The sequence below is a fragment of the Canis aureus genome, chromosome 28 (assembly GCF_053574225.1).
Source record: "Canis aureus isolate CA01 chromosome 28, VMU_Caureus_v.1.0, whole genome shotgun sequence".
In the NCBI taxonomy this organism is placed as follows: domain Eukaryota; kingdom Metazoa; phylum Chordata; class Mammalia; order Carnivora; family Canidae; genus Canis; species Canis aureus.
The window spans coordinates 14303064-14328740 of record NC_135638.1 but is presented as its reverse complement, the minus strand read 5'-3'; the positions used below and the strand labels follow the sequence as shown (position 1 = coordinate 14328740).

Genomic DNA, 25677 nt, shown 5'->3' with positions numbered 1-25677 from the left:
AGATGTGTGTCTCCTTTCATGTCAGAACTGTCTTCTATTTTCTTACATCCGGGTATATTTTTAAATACCTTAAATATTACAAAAGTGAATTTGTTCTAGGGTAATTAATTACATGCCCTGGTTTCCCCAGTACAGATTTGGTTTATGCCTGCTGTCCTGGTGGAATTATTAATAACACCCCTTCTCAGGCTCTCAAAAGTATCCTGGTTTGAATAATAAATTATATGGGCATCCTTTTATTACTAATACTTCAAAATATTTGCAGATTAGAAAATGTTGATTAGAAAATGTTCTGAAGCTGGGTGATAGGTATAAGAGAATTTATTTAATTTCCATACTAAAAAACCTTATATAGTTAAATTTTTATAGTTATGGTTTAAACAAATACGGAATTTTTTTTAAGATTTTATTTATTTATTCATGAGAAACACAGAGAGAGAGAGAGAGAGAAGCAGAGACACAGGCAGAGGGAGAAGCAGGCTCCATGCAGGGAGCCCGACGTGGGACTCGATCCCGGGTCTCCAGGATCACACTCTGGGCTGAAGGCGGTGCTAAACTGCTGAGCTACCCAGGCTGCCCTGGAATATTTATTTTTAAGTTCAAGTAATTATATCTCTCTTTCAAATATAAACATATCATTAATAAAGCAATAACTTACCATTCTTTTCTCACGTACAAAAAAAAAAAAATGTGTTCCTGAAAAGTTGTTATAACTGAAAAGCACACAAATTGAACTATTATAATTGAAATGTTTTTGAATGAACTCCAAATATCTGTTATAGTAAAAGAATAGAAGGAATACTGTCACTTGATAAATAATCTCTTTGTAAAAGGATTATGTTTTTAAGAGGGTAGAGGGAAGGGGTGCTTGGGTGGCTCAATCAGTTAAGTGTCTGCCTTCAGCTCAGGTCATGATCCCAGGGTCCTGGAATTGAGCCCCTTATCAGGCTCCCTGCTCAGTGGAGAGCCTGCTGCTCCCTCTGCTTGTGCTCTCTCTCTTTCTGTGTCAAACAAATAAATAAAATGTTTTTAAAAAATTTAAGGGGAGCCTGATGTGGGACTTGATCCCAGGACCCTGGGATCATGACTTGAGCCAGAGGCAGACTCTCAATCACGGAGCCACCTAGGTGCCAAAATTTTTAATTAAAAAAAAAAAAAAAGAAAGAAAAGAAAAGAAAGAGGTTAGGGGGAGGATAATACACAAAAACTTCCTGAAGATGACACTTGAACCAAAGATTATAGGATGAATAAGAAATAGTGATGTAGAGGGAAATACCAGGAAACCAAGTACATTAGAGACTTCTAATAATTTAATGATGTAAAAATGGACATTGAAAGATTGTTCAGTTTAGGAGAGCTGAATCCAGATCATGAAGGGGAAATAGAAATAGGACTTCGAGAATTGAATTGGAAGCAAGTTAAATGGAGACAACTAGGGGAAACTATCTAAAAGCTAGCTCTTTTTATTTTTACTTTATTTTTCTGTTTTTTTTTAAAGATTTTATTTATTTATTCATGATAGACATAGAAAGGGTGGGGGCAGAGACACAGGTGGAGGGAGAAGCAGGCTCCTGAAGGCAGGCGCTAAACCACTGAGCCACCCAGGGATCCCCTCATTTTTATTTTTAATATGATTTTCAGAGTCCTAAACATGGCCTCTCTGTTTTCTTTCTTTCTTTTTTTAAAATTCCAGTGTAGTTAACACACCGTGTTACATTAGTTTCAGGTGTAAAATATAGTGACTCAGCAATTATACACATTACTCAGTGCTCATCACGAGAAGTGTACTCTTAATCCTCTTCACCTATGTCATCCATCCCCCCATGCCTCCCCTCTAGTAACCATCTGTTCTCTACAGTTAAGAGTCCGTTTTTGGTTTGTCTTTTTTTTCTTTGTTCATTTGTTTTGTTTCTTAAATTCTACATATGTGTGAGATTATATGGTATTTATCTTTCTCTGATCTATTTCACTCAGCAGTATAGCCTCTAGGTTCATCTGTGTTATTGCAAATGGCAAGATCTCATTCTTTTTTACGGCCAAGTAATATTTCTCTACATATAGGTATGTGCATATGTATTCACACACCCCACATCTTCTTTATCCGTTCATTAGTCAATGGACACTTGGGCTGCTTTCAGATAAAGAATATAGCTCATTGCCAGGCATGCAGTAAGAACTCAACAAATGTTAAAATTTTTCTTGATGGTAAAGTGATATATTATTTCCAGTAGAATGTTAAATGACAGCAACAAGCACTCTTGGAATTTATTACTTTTTACTACCCTACTCTTTTGTAATTGAAAACATAGACTCAAAATATTTAACATGTCTAACTGGGTAGCATGGAAGTAATAATTTTATCAAAAAGATGCTTAGGTTAGTTTTGCACTCTCTCATTAATTAAGCCAGCCAGTCAGTCATGAACTATTTACTGAATGCCCAGTATGCACAAGCTAGGACCTGTGCAATTAGAGCCAGAAAAGTGTGCAATCTGAAAGCAGGACACAATGAAAAACAGATATGGTCACAATATTAGAGTCTAGGTTTACTTGGTGGAATTAAGAAATCCTAGTTACGAGTTGCCAGGCTGGTTCAGTTGGTACAGCATGAAACTCTTGATCTTAGAGTTGGTAGTTTGAGCCCCGCATTGGGTGTAGAGACTACTTAAAAATAAAATCTTAAAAAATAAGAAATCCTGGATAAATTATAAATCTTGTCATTAATCAGTAGTATACCTTTCCACCCTGGCCATAGAGTTATTCCTATGTTTTAACAAGGAACAAAGATGTCTCCGATGTGCTTTTCACTTGTACATTTTCTACGCCTGGAGGCTTAATACAGTCTATGAAAAATCTTTCTTTCATTCTTTTCATTGTCCCCCAAAGCCTCAAGACTTAGGGCCTTTGAAATAAATCAATACTGAATTCATTGACTTAGGCATTCCAACAGAACAAAGAGAACTTCAGAGACTAGACAAAGTATGAAAAACATTTGGAATATTTTCTTCCTGAAGTGCCCACTTTTTTCTTATTGGAAAGCAACAGTTAACAGTATTCTCGCCGCAGAATTGTCATGCTTTGCTTGCAAACAAACTAAAAACCTTGTCAACTGTCCCCTGCCCAAGTTAATTCAATAGCTTTGGGGTTGCTAAAATTCTCTCTTGGCTTCTCAATCAATAAACAGCAGGAAACCTTGGCTCTTTATTAGGGTATTTTCAGTTGCAAGACAGCCCAACTCAAACTGGTTAACAATAACTAGAACCTTTTAACAATTAACTAGTTTAAAGGTGATACAGCTTTCAAAATGGATTGATTTAGGGGATCCCTGGATGGCTCAGTGGTTTAGTGCCTGACTTCAGCCTGGGGTGTGATCCTGGAGGCCCAGGATCGAGTCCCACGTCAGGTTCCCTGCATGGAGCCTGCTTCTCTCTCTGCCTATGTCTGTGCCTCTCATGAATAAATAAATAAAATCTTCAAAATGGGTTGATTTAGCAGTTCCGTGGTATCAGAAGAACCCCATTAGGGGAGAACTCAAATGTCATTCTTTTTTTCTTTTTCTTGTCTTTCCTAGAGTCTTACTGTCATAAAATATGCAATCTCATAGCTAGAAAGCCTGTCTAGAATCAGGCCTACAAATACATGATATGATCTCCAGTAAACTTCAAATCTCATTAGCCTTAGAAATCTCACTCACTGGGGGATCCCTGGGTAGCTCAGCGGTTTAGTGCCTGCCTTCAGCCCAGGGCGTGATCCTGGAGTCCCAGGATCAAGTCCTGGGATCGAGTCCCACGTTGGGCTCCCTGCATGGAGCCTGCTTCTCCCTCTGCCTGTGTCTCTGCCTCTCTCTCCCTCTCTCTGTGTATCTCATGAATAAATAAATAAAATCTTAAGAAAAAAAAATCTCACTAACCTATTATCCCCTAAAATAATATTGCCTCTACAATACCTTGCTCAAAGAAACTTTGCATGATAAGGGGAACAAAGAATTTGGTAGCAGAGGATTACTGCTACTACCCCACTGCATAATTATGAGATTTATGGCAAGCTATAACCTCAATGTTTTTCAGTTTCCTAATCTGTAAAATGGAGTTTACTAATAGTGTGTTCGCAGACTTTATGAAGACTATCTGACGAACTCCTATAGCAACCACATTACTGAATGATAATCCAGTAGGAGCATTATTTGAATGTCTGGAGTTGAATGTCCAGTTCCTTGTTTACCTGTTGTGTGTGGCTGCTTTCGTGATATTATGGCAGAATGGAGTGGCTGGAAAAGAAACTCAATGCTTAAAGTATTTACTCTCTGGCCCTATGGGAAAAGTTTGCTGACCACTGCCCGGTAAAAGGAAGGCCTTAGTACCAGAGTTGCAGCTTTACGAGTCTTGTTTTTCTGGATCACTGGAAAAGAGGGAGAACAATTTAGGAACATCCATATTTTTACCCAAAAGATATGAGTCAGAACCCCAACAAGAAACAGATGGCCATTTGAACACAGACTTATTTAAAAAGGTATGAATTTAGGAGCTGGGGTTCACCACCTGAAGGGGTAAGGGAACCATTGCCAGAAACACTTAGGAGATGACTGTGTAGAGTTAGTATCCCAGAGAAAAATGAGGACTTCTCGTGGAGGGACAGAGCCAACCCCAGGAGATCTTGCAGTGAGGAAGGCAAGGGAATAAATACCCTGCCTTTGATTTCCTCTTCTCTTTTCTTACTGGGACTCCTCGTTGGCTAAACCCAACCACAGCGACAGAAGACCCAAGAACGCATCATTATTGTCCATACCATTCAGCCTCCTGGGCAGAGGGCAGGGCAGAGGTAAACTATGGTGGGGCAAATAGAAAATATGTGGTACAGAGAGCTATCTTGGGGGTGCCCATGAGCAAAATGAAGAAATATAGCAGTAAACAGATTGCTACTCAAGCTCCTCTTAGAGGGTCTCTCGGTAGAATGACATCCTGGTAGCAACAAGCATACTTAGCATCCAGATCCTGGTTTCTAAATATCCTCCTCCAATAAAAGGAACTAGTGCTCCTTGGGGAGATGTCTTGCTGGGACATGTAAATCTGGGACAAAGTAAATATAAGTTGAGCGTGGAGTGATCTCGTTTTGCCAAAGTAAGGAAGAGCTAACATAGGAAACAGGAGTCAGCTGAAAGGGGCTCCCACTGACAAACTCTGAAACAATTTGAACATCAAATAAAAATAGTTCAGATTGAATTTCAGACTAAATAGGGGTACATGAACACATCACAATATAAATAAACGGGGAGATGGGCAACTGGGTGGCTCAGATGGTAAAGCGTGTGCCTTTGGCTCAGGTCATGATCTCCCAGTCCTGTGATCAAGCCCAGCATCAGGCTCCCTGAACAGTGGGGAGTCTGCTTCTCCCTCTTCCTCTGCCTCTCACCTCCACTTTAGCTCTCTCTCTCTCTTAAATGAATAAATAGAATCTTAATAAATAAATAAGGAGAAAGGAAAGTTCTACCTTACAGTAAAAGTTTTAAAATATATCCCTACAAAGTATCTATTAAGTACTTACTAATCAGTGAACACAAAGTATTCATTAGTTAACTTTATAGTGGAGAAACTTGGCAAACACCACACTGACAAATGTGGTGACAAATGTCACCAAGTGACAAATGTCATTATCAATAATGAGACAAATCAGGGTGCCTAGTGGCTCAGTCAGTTGAGGATCCAACTCTTAATCTGGGGTTGTGAGTTCAAGCTCCGTGTTGGGCTCCACATTGGGCACAGAGCCTACTTAAAAAAAAAAAAAAAAAAAAGTTGCCTTCAGCTGAGCACCCAACTCTTGGTTTCAGCTTAGGTCATGATCTTTGGGTCATGGGATCAAGCCCCACATACGGCTCCATGCTCAGTTTGAGCATGTGCCCCTCATATAATGCAATGAGGAAAACATAGCATCAATTCTATGTTTTTTTTTTTTTTTTTTAAGATTTTGTTTATTTACTCATGAGAGACACAGAGAGAAAGGCAGAGACACAGGCAGAGGGAGAAGCAGGCTTCTTGCAAGGAGCCGATGCAGGACTCGATACCCAACCACGGCATCACACCCTGAGATACTCAACGGCTGAGCCACCCAGGCATCCCACTTCTATGGTATTCTTACAGATGTGTGTAAATCATGAAGATATATTAGATTCACCCAAACCAGTGGATAATTAAATGATTACTAACCTGCATTCTTTAAAAAAATGATGGATTTTAGATTTATTTATTTATAAGTAAATAAGGCCCAAAACTCACAACCTTGAGATCAAGAGTCACATGCTTTACCAACTGAGCCACCCAGGCACCCCAAAAAAACAACAGGTTAACTAAAGACAAAGAAGGTCTGCAAAGCAATTGCTTACTGAAGGAAGCGGAAAAGATGTCGTAACTAAACCCAACACGTGACCTGCGGCCGGATCCTGGACCTATAATGAAAATTACGGGGACAATATTCAGAATTTGAATGAGGGTCTGAGGATCAGGAGGCACTTTGAATCATTAATTTTCTTTTTTTTTTAAGATTTTATTTATTTATTCATGAGAGACACACAGAAAGAGGCAGAGACACAGGCAGAGGGAGAAGCACACTCCCTGTGAGGATCCCCATATGGGACTCGATCCCAGAACCCTAGGATCAGGACCTGACCCAAAGGCAGACACTCAACCTCTGAGCCACCCAAGTGTCCCCACAATGGGCAAATCCTGGAGAAGGGTATATAGCGCTTTTTATACAATTTTTCTAGCTTCTCTGTACATTTAAAATGATGTCAAATAAAGAGCTAAAACATACTCAGAAATGCTGATGTCTCAATACCACCCAAGATCAGTTTAGCCAGGATTTCTGGGGGTAGGGCTTTCAAGGCTCCCCAGGTGAGTCACATGGACTCCCAGGCTGAGCTCCGTGTGGCTGGTACATCTTGCTCAGCAGTTATCTTGGCTTCACAGCTTCCAATAGCAGCAGCCAGCACTTCCCATTGGCATATCACGTGCCAGCCTCTGAGTTAGGGACCTTGGGCACAGGAAGGAATGAGACCAACGTGGGCCTTGACATCCAGTAGCAGCACAAGGGTACTGGAAACAGGCTAATGTTAGGCCCTCTGCCTGCCCAAATATGCATGAAGTTGGAGCTGTGGAACCTTTTTCTCACCCTCAGAGTCAAGAGGGGCATATGCTTCTGATGCAGGTTATGTTAGAGAAGCACTAGGCTCTGGGTTTTGTGCTTCCTTTACACAGGGCTTGGGCAAGCCTAGCTGTGCTCAGAGGCTCCCCCTCTACCCCAGGAGAGCCAGTACCTGGCCTAGTCCTCCTCTTTTTCATTCTTTTTGTCTCCACCCATGAGTCTGACATTTTACCCATGCGTTTTAATTTCAACATAAGTTTATATCACTTAACTTCTATGTTTTAATCTTTTCCCTAATTGACTTTCAGCATCTTTATCATTCTAAATATTTCTACTTTATATGACTTTATTTTTATTATATCTTTTTTTTTCAGATTCAAGTTCGTGGTTAGTGTAAAACTGTGCTTAGATACGTAATGTAGAAAGCAAACTTCCCCAAATCCCATCAGCAGGGTTAATCATTGTTGTTTTTTTTTTTTTGGGGGGGGGGGGGTTAATCATTGTTAATAATTGATGTATATTTCTCTAGATCTGGGTATATGTATAGATATATATGTCAAGATATTTTATTGACATTAGTAGTAAGAGACATGGACTTTACACACTATTTTAAAACTTTCCCTTTTTTTCATTTAAGAATATGTCATGGGAGGGGAGTCCGGGTAGCTCAGCTGGTTAAGCCACTGCCTTTGGCTCAGGTCATGATTCCAGTCCCTAGAGCAAGCCCAGCATCAGGCTCCCTGCTCAGTGGGGAGTCCGCTTCTCCCTTTCCCTCTGCCCCCCTTCCCCCGCTCATGTTCTCTCTCTTGCTCATTCTTGCCAAGATATGAAAACAACCTAAATGTCCATCAATGGATGAACTGTCAATCAAAGGAGATATATATATATATCACATTGTATTTTATATATATACCACATACCGGATTTTATATATATATAAATATATACATATATATATGTATATAATTATATACATTATATTAGGCAACCATGAGAAACAAAGAAATCCTGCCATCTGTGACAACATGACTTTGAGGGCATTATGTTAAGTGATGTCACTGAAGAACCTACGAATCATGTTGAAGCTAAACTCGTATGCAAAGACCATGCGCTGGAACACCATTCTTCGCCAGGCCAAGAATCACAAACTCTGGATGGATAAGGTGGCGGCAGCCTTCCAAGCCAAATCAGATGAGAAGGGGGTTCCAGGCAAGAAGCCTGTGGTAGGGAAGAAAGGAAAGAAGGCTGTTGATGTGAAAAAGCAGAAGAAACCTTTGGTAGGAAAAAAGGCTGCAGCTACCAAGAAACCAGCAGCTGACAAGAAGCCTGCTGCCTAAAAACTTAGATTTGTTTATTCCATAAAAGTCAAATCATTTTGGACAGCTAATTTTGAATAAAGACCTGATCAAAGACAGTGAGAAAAAAAAATGTCAACCAGAGAAAGGCAACTATCCTATGATATCAGTTATATGTGGTATCTTAAAAAGTTGAACTTGTAGAGTAAATGGTGGTTGCCAGGCACACGGGGGGTGGGTAGAAGAATTGGAAAGATGTTGGTTGAAGGCTACAAACTTGCAATTAGAAGATGAGTAAGTTCTCCAAACTTAATGCACAACATAGAGATTACAATCAATAATGCTGTGTTATTTTTTTTTTTTTAATTTTTATTATTCATGATAGTCACACAGAGAGAGAGAGAGAGAGGGGCAGAGACATAGGCAGAGGGAGAAGCAGGCTCCATGCACCGGGAGCCTGACGTGGGATTCGATCCTGGGTTTCCAGGATCGCGCCCTGGGCCAGAGGCAGGCGCTAAACCGCTGCGCCACCCAGGGATCCCAATAATGCTGTGTTATATACTTCCAAGTTGCTAAGAGACTCAGCCTTAAATGTTCTCTTCACAAAAAAAAAATGATAATTCTGTGATGTGACAGAGGTGTTAGCTAATGCGACAGTGGTGTTGGTCATTCTGCAATATATAAATGTATCAGATCAACAGATTATATACCTTGAACTTACACAATGTTATATATCAATTATATCTAAATAAAAAGGCACATCTTTGTTTAAAATTTTATTTTTTAAGTAATCTCTATATCCAACTTGCAACCCTGAAATCAAGAACCACATGCTCTACTGACTGAGCCGCCAGGCACCCCAATAAAAGTATACATCTTGAAATTTTTCCAAAGGATTCATTCAAATCTTATGTATCATACAAATATAAACATATACTAAGATATTTACTAGTTTTAATATTATTGGAACTTGACTGTACATATTATTTTGAAGCTTGCTATTTCCTTCATTCAGTTAAATATAAAATGTGAAAAAATTTCCAGCATTTATTCAAAAAATACTAACACCTATTGGGTGGCCTGGATGATCCAGTTGGTTAAGCATCTGCCCTCAGCTCAGGTCACCATCCCGGGGTCCTGGTATCAAGCCCCGTACTGGGCTCCCTTGCTCAGCAAGGAGTCTGCTTCTCCCTCTCCCTTTGCCTCTCCCCCATGCTTATGCTCTCTCACACTGTCTCAAATAAATAAAATTTTAAAAGATAAAAAGCAAAAAATACTAACACCTACTATGTAGCAGGCTTTGTTCTATGCTCTAGAGAGGCCTCATTGAAAAAGATGATGTTCCAACCTTAACATACACGAGTATGTTATTATAAAGAGGGATTAAGAAAGCAAACAAGTGCGCACCTGGGTGGCTCAGTGGTTGAGCATCTGCCTTCGGCTCAGGTCGTGATCCTGGGATCCTGCTTCTCCCTCTGCCTATGTTTCTGCCTCTCTCTGTATGCCTATCATGAATAAATAAATAAAATCTTTTTTTTTTAAAGCAAACAAGTGAGTAAATAAGTAGTAAGTGCCACGAGAAAATAAAATCCAGTAAGAGGGTAGAGATAACGGGAGAAGTTTTGTTTTCATTGGTCACAAAGGAATCTCCTCAAGAATTTGAACTGGAGCAGATAACTAAATAATAGGAAAGTCAGACTGCATGATGATCTGGGGAAGAACATTCCAGTTAGAGGGTAGAGCTGGTGCTAAGTATCAGGGATGGGAACAAACTTGGCTTGTTCAAGGAGCCCAGAGAAGCCAAGTGGGGTTTGGAAAGGAGCTAGCAGGAAGGAAGAACAGTGGCTGGTATGAGAGATCACTAGGTAAGAGGTTTATAATTTATTCTAGGAGCAACAGAAAGCCCTACAAAGATTTAAGCAGGGATGTGATATGAACATATCTAGGATGTTACAAAATCACTCTGACTGCTAAGTAGCTAATGGATTATAGGGGAATAAGAACAAAAGCAGGGTGCCCAGAGAGCAATCTATTCCTGAGAGAAGCTATAACTCACTGAAGTTCTGGGAATATAGTAAGGTTTTGTAGTAAGTGTTGAACTCATGGGATTCGATGATGGATTGAATGGGAGGAAGGGTGACGGTAAGGGAGAAAGAAATGAGCGACTCTGGCCTTTTGCCAGGTATCATCTTTAACATTTGGATGACTGGGGATAACACTGATGAGTTTTGAGAAAGAAGTGGGAAAAATGGAGAACTCTGATTTGGATATGCTGAGACAAAATGTGACCTATCACACATCCAAGTAGAGATGTTGCATAGGTGAATGAGTTCTCCCAGGGGAGATGAGAGGATTATCGGGTTTGGAGATACAGATGTAGAAGTCATCAACATATGGATGTTATTTAAAGCCATAGGACTGAGTGAGGTCATTTTGGAAGAGCATACAAATACAGAAGAGGAGAGGGCTTAGATGAGAGCCCTTGCTTACGGACTTCTAACATTTAGGAGAGAAAAAGAGCAGGAAAGTGGCAAAGAAGGAGTAGTCATTAGAAATAACAGGACTGTGTCTCATGAAGGTCTACTCAGTCAAACTCCTATGATAGGAGAGGACTAAGATGAGGACTAAGAATTGTTATAGGATTTGCAAAGATGGAGGCCAATGGAGACCTTGACCTACAGAGAGTGATGGAGATAGAAACTTGAGTTGAAATCCCACTGAGGGCAGCCTGGGTGGCTCAGTGGTTTAGCGCCACCTTCAGCCCAGGGCCTGATCCTGGAGACCCGGGATCGAGTCCCACGTTGGGCTCCCTGCTTCTCTCTCTCCCTGTGTCTCTGCCTCTCTCTCTCTCTCTGTCTCTCATGAATAAATAAAATCTTAAAAAATAAAAAAGAAAGAAAGAAATTTGAGTGTTAAAGAGAAAAGGAAAGGTGGGGAAATAGAAATATCTGGGAGAGAAAACACTTTCAAGCTAAGCAGAGATGGAGCAATTGGAAAGCAATTAAGTAGAGGAAGAGTTTGGGTTCTCTGTTTTTTAAATGGTGACGACGACATCATGTTTTATAAGAATGGGATTGGTCCAACTGAGAGGAAAATATTGGTGACTTTGCAGGAGCAAAGTCCTTGAAATGTAAGAAGGGGTGGGATATTAGGCATGGATAAAGATGTGAGCGTTAGCAAGGAACTTAATTGGTGCTCAATAAATCTTATAGGAATTTAGGTGCATCTAATTTTTCTTTTATTTATTTATTTTTAAGATTTTATTTATTTATCTGACACACACAGAAAGAGAGAGAGAGGAAGAGAGAGACAGAGCTCGAGCACAAGCAGGGGGAGCTGCAGGCAGAGGCAGAGGGAGAAGCAGGGAGTCCAGTGTGGGGGTTGATTCCAGGACCCCAGGATCATGACCTGAGCCTAAGGCAGACCTTAACCAACTGAGCCACTCACTCAGCTACTCCTTATTTTTTATTTTTATTTTATTTTATTTTTTAAAGATTTTATTTATTTGTTAGAGAGAGAGAGGAAAAGAGAGAGGAAAGGCAGGTACAGGCAGAGGGAGAAGCAGGCTCCATGCAGGGAGCCCGATGTGGAACTCGATCCTGGGTCTCCAGGATCAGGGCCCGGGCTGAAGGCGGCGCTCAACCGCTGAGCCACCCGGGCTGCCCCTATTTTTTATTTTTTAAATATAATACTTTCAGGATGCCTGGCTGGCTCAGTTGGTGGAACATGCAACTTGATCTCAGAGTTCGAGTCCCATGTTGGGTGTAGAGATTACTCAAAAATATCTTTTTAAAAAATGTAATACTTTGGATATCCTTATATATTTATCTTTATACACTTATGGGACTTAATGGAGGATAAATTCTAATAAGTATATTTCTTGGTCAAAAGATATGAGGAGCTTAATTTTTATAAGATATTAGAAAATTTTCTGCCAAAATATTTCATTTTTTAATTCTTAAAACTGAATTTGGAAATATTAGCTCTAACCATATGAGCTATTGTCTTTTTAGTCTCTTATAGGTTCCATTTTAGATATTATTGGTTTTATCTATTTAATTTCTGTCCCCTTCTTTATATTGCTCCATTTTCCTCTTTATTTTTCCTATATTCCTTTTTGATGATTCATCTTTGAACTATTTGGCCAGAACCAGGGCCTGAGGGAGTGTGAACCATGGAGGGTTCACAATGTAAACAAGAAACCTCTTTCTCCCAGCTGCTCAGCCACCTGCTCCCTTGGCCTCCCATGAAAACAAGTCCCCTGGTGCAGTTAATAAGATTCTCTCAAAAGAATTTCCTCTGAAGAGATAATAAACTCAAGGGTTAAGTCTCTCCAGAACCATAAATTCCATTGTGAAGATAACATATTGGATTTCCTTAAAAAGTGTTAACATACTATACCATCTAGTATTTATATTAAAAAATTGTTTGCCACAAAACCCATGGACTCCAGTTGAATTTGAGGCAAATTGTCAATGCTAAGCCACAAGACAGAAGGTGGTGATGGCATGTTGGGGGACTGCTCAGCTCATGATGTGGGTTTTGACCCTGCTCAGGAAGCACTTGCTCAGGAAGCAAATGGTGGTGAACTTTTTGGAGATTCTGAAATGAAGTGGGACAAAGGATGGAAGTAGAGAAGCATGCAGCCAAATTATTGGCACCACTTCTAAACCAACTGCTTTTACCCTTTTATTACCACAATGAATCCCCTCCCTTCCCTACAAAATCATAGGAAGATTCTTTTAAATGATAGGTGTTTCCAGCTCTCTTTTCTTATTCTAGGGGCCAAGGAGAAGCTGGCAAAAGTGAAGGTTATTGTTCAAAGATACTTAATGAGCTCATGGTTCTTCTGGCGATGGTTCTTTTTATCTGGTTGATTCTGTATCTGGCTATTTAGAATGGTCTAGAGGGCAACTTTTAAGAAGAGACTCCCTCTCACTTTCTAATCATTAGCCATGGTTCCACTAGATCTAGAAAGCTCTTGAGATATGGGGACATAGCTGATGCTGCACTGTTAAAATTTTTTGCCCATTATTTAAGAAAATAGGATGATTTCCGGGGTAAGTTGAGTTTCAGAAGACAGGTCTAAACAAATTTTTGGATCTAGGCCGCACTCAATGTTTCTAATGTTTTATAATTGTCTCCCCACAGATAATTTACTGGGTGCATTTAAGCAAGAATTACGCTAACTAGTGTACCCCAAATGGGTTAACCTCAATATTGAATTCCTCTGCCCTCAGGGTCATTGAGTGGGATCTGAATCAGCCTGAGCTCCCAAGATGGCCATCTCTGGCATTGAGTAGCATCTTAAGTTTATCTAAATGTGTTACTTAATGTGTGCCAAGATGTGAAAAAGTTTAGGAAGTTCTGCCTTTAAGAGTTTAGCCTTTCACCAGGTTGTCTCGGTATATTTGGAAATACCCAGCAAATTCACTGAAACTCAGGCAAGTACTCTTGATCCAGGCCACATCACAATGGCTGTCCCCAAAAGCTCATTGTCCTTCAACCCATGTGCCTTTGTTGCTACTGTTCAAGCTTGAGTTAGTATAGCTGCTCACTATAACACAGACAGCCTCAAGGATGTGGCTCAGACTCTTGTCCAGCACTGGTTGCTGATGATGTTATTTCTGCTAATTCTTTTTCACCCAACACGACAGTCCCTTCTTTCCATTGCAACCTCTGTTAAAGATTATCCACTCTGAAGGGCCTGGGCAGCTCAGCTGGTTGAGCGTCTGACTCTTGGTTTCGGTTCAGGTCATCATTTCAGGATGGTGAGATGGAGCCCTGCATTGGAGTCTCACTCAGTACAGAGTTTGCTTGGATTTCCCTCTCTTTCTCTGCCCTTGCCCCCTGCTCTCTTTCTCTCTCAAATAGATAAATCTTTTAAAAAACAAAAACCAAACAAGCAAAAAAGATTCTCCACGCTGAAATCACCTTTTAGACGCACTTGAATAACCTATTCCTTAAGGCTCAAGATTGCTACCAGTTTGTTGCAAACCCAGACCGATAATAGTCCCCTTTCCCCTCCAGACCATAGCACAGAAGCCAGCCCATTAATACTTTTTCCTCCTATCCTAATGATGAGTTATCCCTGTAGGATCTGTTCATCCTTTCTAGCTCTCTGCCTAGCCCAGTCCAGAGTTTGACCCTCAAAGAGAGAGAGAGAGAGAGTGTTTGTGTGTGTGTGTGTGCAGCCTTACAAGGGAGCAATGAGATCTTGCTAAGTATGGATGTTCTATCATAAATATTGCTATACCATTCACCATCACCTGGGAAACAAATATTATTGGATTATTTGAGGCTTGCATTTTTTTTGGTCTCTGCTTTTGGGTTTGAGGAAACAGCATGCACTCCAGTTAGAACACTGTTAGTTTGGATCCTTGGGTGGCGCAGCGGTTTGGCGCCTGTCTTTGGCCCAGGGCGCGATCCTGGAGACCTGGGATCGAATCCCATGTCGGGATCCCGGTGCATGGAGCCTGCTTCTCCCTCTGCCTATGTCTCTGCCTCTCTCTCTCTCTCTCTGTGACTATCATAAATAAATAAAAATTTTTAAAAAATGCTTTCCCTTTAAAAAAAAAACACTGTTAGTTGATGATTATATGGAACTAGAGTTGCACAAGTACCATGAGTTTTGGGATCAAAGAAGAGAGCTTTTTGAGGAGGTCCTGACTTTCGGTGAGTTATGTGTTTTCCCTCTCCTTCCCTTTCTCCCACTTCCTTATTTTTTAAACCAGTTGTATACCGACTGATAATGAGTTTTGGAGAAGCTGGATGCATGTCATCTTCTAAAGAAACCAGAAAGACAGGTGTTCTTCCATTACAAATACTATCTTGAAGACCAAGTAACCCAAAAAGATAACTGGCTTGCTGGGTAATTATTACCAGAAAGGAACATTAGAGCTCAGTTGTTCTTGCTATCAGCTTTCTCAACTTTTATTGCTTGCCATAACTGGTTGTTTCACCTTTAACTGGCTTATAAGTAATGATTTCATGTTAACAGGTCTCTTCATTAATTTATCTTGGAGTCATTTTTCAGGGATTTTATGGTGAAAGAAATGCCAGGAAGCAGCAGTACTTAGTGCAGGGTGTTGTATGAGTGGTTTACTGAAAACAATTCCTTGTTATTGACAAGGAGGTTTGGATACAGCTGCTTTAAAAATTGCCCAGGCTATAAATACAGATTAGAGCTCTAGAGATTGTCTGCCCATTCTTCTGTCCAGTGGATATGAGTTGGCATTCTGGTAAGACCTAACACCCTATTCATCTCCTCAACCTTCATAAAATCCTCTTCAGGTTCATTGTCTCTTGGCAAAATCAAGTCACTGGAGAGCAGATACTTACTGGTACATAGCTATACAGCAGGTACCAGCTCATTATCACTCAACAGTTGAGAAAACCAATATACTTGTAGAGTACTTGAAGAAAACTCAGTCCATTCATGCTTAATGATAGTCTACAATTTATTCATGGACCAAGCCAGGCCAAAAGAGAGCTGGGTCCCATCAGGTCAATTAACATGAGACATTAAAGGCCTCTGAACAAGGGAAGATCCCTAACCCAGATTCAAAATGGAAGAGGGGAAGGTTTTCCCAAGGAAATGACGTCTGAGGCAAGACCTGAAAGATAAGTAGGCATAGTAGCAAGGCAAAGAAAGATGTGAAAGAAAGCCAAGAGGTGAGAAAGAGAGCACAGAACATTGAAGGAACTGAGGACAATTCAGTGAGGCTAGAGCTTAGAGTGTAAAGGAGGAAGTGGCAAGAGGGCAATTAGGCAGGAGCCAGATTGTGCAGAGACATAAAACTATGTCAAAGATCTGAACTTTGTCCTAACGGCAATGGGAGTCACTGAAAAGTCTTATGCAAAGGAGGTGACAAGCTGAGATGTACCTGTTTGAAAAATCATTCTAAAAAAAATAAAAATAATTTTAAAAAAAGAAAAATCATTCTAGTTGCACTGCAGTGATAGAGGAGACCATTGGGAAAGACAAGGCCAGAAGCTAGAAGACCACTTGGTAATGTCCTGGTAATACAGGAAGGAGGCAAGAGTAGTTGGAGAGTAGTTGTTTTATCTGTTGTGGGGTACACTGTCTAGGGATCCAGGAGCTCCTACAGTCACAACCTCTCACTTGGCTGCACCTGCTTTTTTATTTTTTTGAAAAATAAGAATCACTCAGAGTGGTCTTTTTATTATTTTTAAGATTTTATTGATTTATTTATATAAGAGAGAGAATGCAAGAGTGGGCATATACATACCCAAGCAAGGGGAGGCATAGAGGGGGAGGGAGAGAGAGAGAAAGAATCTTAAGCAGACTTTTGACCCATGAGATCATGACCTGAGCTGAAATGAAGAGTCAGACGCTAAAGTGCTCAACTGATTGAACCTCCCAAGTGCTCCCAGAGTGGTCTTTAAAAAAAAAAAAACAAAACCCCCAATACTTAGAAACCACACAAATTACAGGCAACTTAACTTTGTTAGGGATTTCTATTCTCAAGGAAACATTCCACTTTCCCATATTATTTTTTTAATTGGATTTAACTTTTACGTAGTATTTACAGGATACTCAGGGTATACAAAAGTTCCATAATTTCACAATTTAGGAGCCACTTTTGATTCCTGTCTCTCCGTTATTCCTTTATCTGTCACATCTGAGCAATCACTGAGTCCTGTAGACTCTGTCACACTTTCTACTTTCTTTTCCACCTCCCAATCCCCCGCCCCCACACCCTGCACCATTGTAGTCTGGATCATATCATCTTTCACTTCCAAAGCCCCCTAACTGATTTTCCTTTCTTTATGTTGCCCCTTCTACCTACTGCCAGCCAGTGGTCCTTTCACATGTAAACCAAAGCCCTCCCAACATTCTTTCAAAGCCCACAAAGACTCCTCATGTCCTTGAGATAAAAGTAGGTCTTACTTTGCCTCCTGCTCTAGACTCATTTTATACTGCTCTACTCTTGCGCTCTCCTAAAGGTTTCCTGAACTTTGGTCTTCTCTTACAGCTATACCCTGGTCCCAGGATTCACAAAAGCCATTCCTTGAAATGACTTGACATGCAGCATATTGTCTCTTTTTTCTGGCTGTCTCCTCATCCTGCCCAGCTCTCAGTCTGAACCTCTGCTCTTCAGTTCATCTTTCATAATTCCAAGATTTGGCTAAGTTTCTCTGTTATGTTTTTATTAGTATCTTTAATTGTCCTATCACAATCTTCAGTATACGTTGTTAATTCTTCTCTAAGTGTATCTTTCTCCTGGCTGACCAGTCCTGTCTTATTCCCTTCACATATTTCCTGGTATATAGAACAGAAAAGCATGTTTCAAACTTAAAAAAGAATTATAAAACAATCTTGAAAAAGAACGAAGTTGGAGGACCCCTATACTTTCCAATTTCAAAACTAAAAGTAATGGTAATCAAGACAGTATGATAATGGCATAGGGATAGATATATAGCTTAACAGAATATAATTGAGAGTCCAGAAATAAGCCCCTGTATCTATATTTAATTGATTTTTTAATCAAGTGCACTAAGCCTACTCAAGGGGCAAAAGATAGTCTTTTCAAAAAGTGAGGTTAAGACAAGAAGATATCCACATGCAAAAGAATGAAGTTAAATGTCTACCTCATACCATATACAAAATTTAACTAAAAATGGATCAAAGATCTAAACATACGAGCTGAAACTACAACATTCTTAGAAGGAAACATATGAGTAAATCTTCATGACCTTGGATTTTGCAATGATTTCTTTTCATTTTATTTTATTTTATTTTATTTTATTTTATTTTATTTTTTATTTTATTTTTTTAATTTTTATTTATTTGTGATAGTCACAGAGAGAGAGAGAATGAGGCAGAGACACAGGCAGAGAGAGAAGCAGGCTCCATGCACCAGGAGCCCGATGTGGGATTCGATCCCGGGTCTCCAGGATCGCGCCCTGGGCCAAAGGCAGGCGCCAAACCGCTGCGCCACCCAGGGATCCCTATTTTATTTTATTTTATTTTATTTTATTTTATTTTATTTTATTTTATTTTATTTTATTTTTATAAATTGATTTTTTATTGGTGTTCAATTTGCCAACATATAGAATAACACCCAGTGTTCATCCCGTCAAGTGCCCACCTCAAGTGCCCGTCACCCAGTCACCCCCACCCCCCGCCCACCTCCCCTTCCACCACTCCTAGTTCGTTTCCCAGAGTTAGGAGTCTTTCATGTTCTGTCTCCCTTTCTGATATTTCCCACTTATTGGCAATGGTTTCTTAGATGTGACACTAAAAGCATAAAATAAAAACATAAGAAATATTTAAAAAGCATAAAATAAAAATATAAAAAAGCATAAAATAAAAATATAAAAAAGAAAAAGAAAAGAAAAGATAAACAGGACTTCTTTAAAATTAAAAACTTTTGTGCTTCAAAGGACAAATGAAGAAAGTGAAAAGACAATACACAAAATGGGAGAAGATTTCTGCAAATTACATATCAGATAAGGAAATTGTATCTAGAATATACATATTTTTAAAACTTCTTATAACTCAATAATAAAAAAAACCCAATTTTTAAAATGGGCAAAATATCTGAATAGACATTTCTCCAAAGATGATATAAAGATAGCCAATAAGGACCTGAAAAGGTGCTTGATGTCATTAGTCATCAGGAAAATACAAATCAAACCCATGAAAAATTGCCATTTAATACCCACTAGGATGTCTGTAATCAAAAAGACAGATAGGGGGCATCTGGATGGCTCAGTTGGTTGAGTGTCCAATTCTTAGTTTGGCTCAGGTCAAGATCCTGGGGTTGTGAGATTGAACCCTGCATTGGACTCTGCACTCAGCCCTGAGTGTGCTTGAGATTCTCCTTCTCTCCCTCCCTCTCTGCCCCTTCCCCACTTGCATGCATGCACACGTTTCTCTCTCTCAAATAAATAAATAAAATCCTTTTAAAAAGACAGATAATAACAAGTGTAGGTGAGGATATGGAGAAATCAAACCCGTCATACACAGCTAGCGGGAATATAAAGTGGTAAAGATACTTTAGAAAACAGTTTGGCAATTCCTCAAGAAGTTTAACATAGAGTTATTGTATGAACCAGCAATTCCACTCCTAGAGAAATGAAAATACACATCCACACAAAAACTTGTATACAAATATTCATAGCAGCATTATTCATAACAGCAAAACAGTGACACAATCCCAATACCCATTAACTGATAAATGGATACACAAAATGTGGTATATCCAAATAATGGAGTATCACTTGGCCATAAAAAGAAACAAAGGTCTGATACATACTATAGTTTCAATGAACCCTGAGAACATTATGCCAAGTGCTAATAAGAAAAAGAAGCCAGTCACAAAAGACCACATATTATATGATTCCATTTATATGAAATGTCTGTAATAAGCAAATTTGTAGAAATAAGGAATAGATTAGTATTTGCCTAGGGCTCTGAGAAATGGGAGGATTGCCTAATGATAGAACTAAAGGGCAAAGCGTTTTTTTGGGGGATGATGGAAATATTCTAAAATTGGCTGCAGCATTTGTTGTCCAACTTTATGAATATAATTTTTAGAAAAGTTGAATTGTTCATGTTAAATGGGTGGGCAAATTGTATGGTGTGTAAATTATATCTCGATGAAGCTGGTACAGAAAAATGAATTATAAGTGGAGAAATGAAAATAACATACGGAAAGGAGGTGGAAAGGGGCCAGAGGTTAAGGGGGAAAAAGACAGAGGGGAAAAAAAAGGGAAAACATTTTTTTCTAGGCTTCAGTTTCTATAGCCAGAGCGATAGCTCTTCATAGGGTATTCACACAGTGTTGGCGAGGCTTCCCCTGGCTGTGTTCAGACACTTCTCCAAGATTTGCTTACCTAAGAAATACTCATTTTGTTGGCAGCACTTCAGTTAGGCTCTTGGCCTCTTCTCTCCCTACATAAGACATCACCAAGAACAGATTTTTCCTCCAAGCAGAAAGATTTAAGAGAAGAGAGCTCTGCCCTGACAAGACTCTTGGTGGGGAACCATTCTGCCCTCCCCCACCCCCAGTAATCTAACTTAGCCCCTGTAATGGATGTTGTCATATACATAGAGATATTCCTCCCAGATAAAAGGACTCTCAATTGTTGAAAGGTATAGTGACCCAGAGTTTTCAGGAGTCACCTCTGTCTAGGAATTGTCCTTGATAAAGAGCGCCTCCTTACCCATGGTTACACCATTTTCCAGTGGCGGTCGTCAACCAATGACTGGTCAATACAGGTCCATAAAGGCCTGACCCCCTCTGCCCAACTCCAGACAATTAAAAAAGCTGGCCCAATGATGTCGTTCAACAGATGAATGGATAAAGATGTGGTATAGAATGTGACTCAGCCATCCGAAAGGATGACTACATATCATTAACATACACATGGATGGAACTGGAGGGTACTATGCTTAGTGAAATAAAGCCAATAGAAGAAAGACAATTATCATTTGGTTCCACTCATGTGGAATTTAAGAAACAGTGCAGAGGATCATAGGGGAAGGGAGGGAAAACTGAATGGGAAGAAATCAGAGAGGGAGACAAACCATGAGAGGCACTTAACTCTGGAAAACAAAGGGTTGCAGAAGGGGAGGTAGGTGGGGGGATGGGTGACGGGCATTAAGGAGGAACATGATGAGATGAGCACTGGGTGTTATACTATAGGTTGGCAAATTGAATTTAAATAAAATACTTTTTTTTTTTTTTTTTTTTTTTTTAAAGTTGGCCCAGCTTCAGAGCTCCCTCTGCTGTTGACTGAAGCCTCTGGGGTGAGTGCATCCCAGCCTAGCTCCCCCTTGGCCCAAGTCGGTTTCCTTCACTGCCCTCCTTGGTGTGGATCCCAAGTCCACTCTATTAAACATCCACATGCTGATTTCCATCTCAGTGTCTGCTTGTCTGTCATTTCTGGATCTCTTTCCCTTGATTCATCTACTGGTCATGGATCATATTTCCTGCTTCTTTTTATGAATGATAATTTTTGATTGGCTCCTAGTCGTTGAATTTTTGTAGTTGGTATGATGGATTTTGTTATAGTCCCTTAAGGAGTTTTGAACTTTGTTTTATCATGCATTTAAGTTGCCTGTGGATCAGTAGATATACGAAGGACTTCTGGAATAATGGATATTGTTCTCTTTTTAAGCTCTGGGTGCTGGTTACATGGGTGTGTTTATTTTGTTAAGCCTTATTGAACTTATGATTTGTGTATTTTTCTGCATATAGGGTACACTAACATATATCCCACTTTAATAAATTTACGTAAAAAAATATAAAGAGAAGAGAACATCTGCCTGCCTCCTTGTCCTTTACTTGATCCTCCCCAGATGATGAAGAGGGGCTTCTGTGTTTGTGACTGTGAAGACCTGACTTAGCATGGCTCCATTTTTAATTCTTCCAGGTGGCTGTAAAATGGTTGTATTTTGGTTCATTTTTCCACTTCTATCTTATGGTAAATATAGTGACTTCAGGTATAGCTGCCTTCTAAAAGGCCCATTCCTCTCTCCCTGCTACTAGAGCTCAAGGCACATGCACTCCAAGGGGTGATTCTGAGTGAGTTTTCAGAATCTCTCCCAGGTTAAGTCATCCCATGATCTTGGCTTGGAATGGACTGGATTGTGACCAAAAACTCAAGCTATTGTCCTTGATTCAGTTTTGCCAATCACAAGATGGATAATTTTATCTCTATCTGCCAGACTTCGATATCTCTTTCTTTATTGGTTTGAAATTCATAAGGTAAAGAGAAAAGTATTTTTTAGAGTGCCCAAGAAACCCCAATAAGACCTAAAATGCAAATCAGATATTGTATTAAGAAATGAGATTTGACATATTTGACCCTTCCATGTGACTAAAATTTGAATTTCATTTTAAAACGTGAAAATAATGATGTGTCTTTTTCTGAACCACTGGAGTTGAAATTTTACACATGGATAAGTTCCACTGATTTCACATGATTAATTTCTCATTAAGATGGTTACCGTAGCAACTACTACATCAAATAACAGTTTTATAACTTTGACACACAGAGAAACTTCTTAAGTACTCAACAGCATTAAGTAAAAAATGCTACCTTGGAGTGCCTGGGTGCCTCAGTTGGTTGAGTATCCAACTCTTGGTTTCAGCTCAGGTCATGATCTCAGGGTTGTGGGATCAAGCCCCATGTGAGGCTCTGTGCTCAGTGTGGAGTCTGCTTGAGATCCTCTCCCTCTGTTTCTTCCCCCCTGTATGTTCTTGCTCTCTCTCTCTCAAATAAATAAATAAAATAGGGACGCCTTGGTGGCTCAGCGGTTGAGTGTCTGCCTTGGCTCAGAGTATGATGAAGTCCCATATTGGGCTCCTGCATGGAGCCTGCTTCTCCCTCTGCCTGTGTCTCTGTCTCTCTCATAAATAAATAAATAAAATATTTTAAAAAGTTAAAATTAAAAAAATAAAATCAATCTTAAAAAAAGTAAAAAGTGATACCTTTACTAGCTTACTAAAATTTTTACATATCAAATAAAAATTGCCTATCAAATATGAAATTCTCAAAACTATAGATGTGACATACACAATATATAATTATCTTCTTATAGCTGAGTGGGCTGCTCTTATGACTTGTGGTGTAATATCCACAGATTTTTTTATTTGATCTTTTCCAAGCAACAGAAAAAAGGATGCTGTTGACCTAAACATGCAGTATAAACTTCTATAAATATGCTGTCAATACAATAATTCCATTTCTATAAATATTTATTTTGCCAATCACGTTACTAGAATTTTGAGATATAAATCTATAAAGTAAAACATCTAAAGAAATTTGGAACAGCAGTCAGGTTGGAACCATGCACTTATTCATTCATTCAATAAATATAAAGCACTTACATTGTGCCAGGTAATTTTCTAAGAGAGGGAGTAGGGAGGGGTACACAGTGAGCAAAATGAGCAAAAAACTCTGTACTTATGGGAATTTATATTCTAATGGGAAAAAAGAAATATGAAGCACATAAAAAAATAACATATTTATCAAGCTATAAAAAGTGCTACCAAGAAGAACAAAGCAGAGGCATAAGATGTGTGTGTGTGTGTGTGTGTGTGTGTTGTAGGGGGAATGGTTGTAATTTTTTCTTTGGTCACAGAAAATGGAAATATATTTAAAACCATGGGCAGCCTGGGTGGCTCAGGGGTTTAGCACTGCCTTCAGCCCAGGGCATGATCCTGGGGACCCGGGATTGAGTCCCACGTGGGGCTTCCTGCATGGGGCCTGCTTCTCCCTCTGCTTGTGTCTCTGCCTCTTTCTTTCTCTGTGTCTCTCATGAATAAATAAATAAAATCTTTAAAAAATAAAAATAAAAAAAAATAAAACCAATGAGCTGGGCTCCATTCAAATGATCTGTTTCACTGGCAGCATTGAAAGCATCATGGTAGGTCTAGTCTAGGGTTTGCCTTCTTCCCTCGTCGGGGTGTTGACTTTGGGCACATCAAGGTAGGAGAGTCTCTTCACAGCTGTCTAGATGTGCCCTTGACACAGTGAGCACTGTGAGCACTGTGTGTTGTTGCTCTCCATTTCTTCATGACCTACTCAGAGGTGAAGGGCCGCCAATGGGGGCGTGGTGGTTGGGCTTACTCTTCCCAGAGCACTCTTCTGAAGGTACATGACTTGCCTTCAGAGTTGTAGTGTTCTGGGCCACTAGAAGGTGGAAGATGTGTAGATCTTTCTCTTCTTTTGGCTGTTGACTTCTTTCTGCATGGCTTTCTTGGCTTTAAAAGCCTTCTCTTTTGCTTCAGTTACATGGGTGTGTTTTGTTCTTTTTGCTTCAGTTTTAGGAAAACTTCTTTCCTTTCTGAATCATTTTTTACAAGAGACAGTTATAACTTCAGGTAGTCAAGAAAGGCTTCTAGAGAATATAGTATTTATTTATTATTTTTAAAAATTTTATTTATTTATTCATGAGAGACACACACAGAGAGGGAGAGAGGCAGAGACACAGGCAGAGGGAGAAGCAGACCCCATGCAGGAAGCCCGATGTGGGACTCGATTCCGGGACTCCAGGATCACGCCCACCCTGGGCCAAAGGCAGGCGCAATAAACCGCTGAGCCACCCAGGGATCCCCCGAGAATATAGTATTTAGACAAAGACTTGAAGGTGGTGAGAGAGGTGGCGTGCAGATACGTGGAGCATGTGCAAAGGCCCTGGGGTTGGAAGTGTGCCTGGTGTGTTACAGGTATGTGAGGCAGACCTAAAACACAGAAATAGGATACAATGTACTTGTGGTTAAAAAGCACTCCCAAGACAAGAATGCTTAGACTTCACTTTGTATAACTAACCCATAAAAAGTACTTTTAACTAAAGTGTCTCAATTGTATTTATAAAGTATCTATTTAATCAAGATGACCATAAGGTAGAAAAGTTATTATGTCCATCTTATGCATTTCAGAGGAGAAGATAAAGAAGAAAAAAAAAGTTAAGCAATATGATTAAGAGCATAAGCATGGAAATTACTTTGCCTGAGTTAGAAATCCCAACCTTGGGGGCACCTGGGTGGCTCAGTCAATTAAGCGATTAACCCGGCTGCCTTTAGCTCAGGTCACGACCCCAGCCGGGGTCCTGGGATTGGGTGCCACTTTGGGCTCTCAACTAGGAGCCTGCTTCTCCCTCTGCCTCCCTCTCCCCTTACTTGTGTGCTCTCTCTCTCTGTCGAATAAATAAATAAAATCTTTTTTAAAAAATCTCTTTAAAATGTGGATTCTGGGGTGCCCGTTGATTCTGCGCCTATAACAATCTGAGGCTGGCCCACAGACCACACTGTGGAATCGTGGTTGTAAAGTTTTTAGAACAATGCCTGTCACATTGTGGGCACTAAATAAATTTGGCTATTATGCTTGCATGCCCTTTAGCCGGCAGGGAAGTGAGATGAAAAAGACAACAATTTCCCCCCTTCCTTTTCTTTTCTTTCTTGTTTAAAAATTTATTTATTTATGTATTATCTATCTCTCTATCATCTATCTAAGAGACAGAGACAGAGGAGGGCAGAGAGCAGGAAGGGGAGGAGCAGCAGAAGCAGAGGGAGGCCTTAGTGGGGCTCGATCCCAGGACCCTGGGGTCATGACCTGAGCCAACCGCAGGCACTCAAGGCCTGAAGCACCCAGGCTCCCCGCCCTCCTTTTCTATCAGGTGTTCCCTGACGACACCGCCTCCTAGAGCGGGATTCTCCTGGATTCTGAGCTCCAGCGAGGAGTGCGGATGAGGAGGACACGGTTCTCCT

General features: G+C 40.0%; 1 long non-coding RNA gene across 2 annotated transcripts in view; it reads right to left on the bottom strand.

Annotated features, from left to right (window-relative positions):
• The window catches only part of LOC144300445 (uncharacterized), a 215475-nt gene that overhangs the window by 6324 nt on the left and 183474 nt on the right, over positions 1 to 25677 (bottom strand). For both annotated transcript variants that reach the window (XR_013367071.1, XR_013367070.1), the window contains exons 17-18: positions 6376 to 6438; positions 4221 to 4397 (exon numbers count right to left, since the gene is read on the bottom strand). This is a non-coding gene — a long non-coding RNA (uncharacterized LOC144300445). The remainder of the gene's footprint in view (positions 1 to 4220; positions 4398 to 6375; positions 6439 to 25677) is intronic.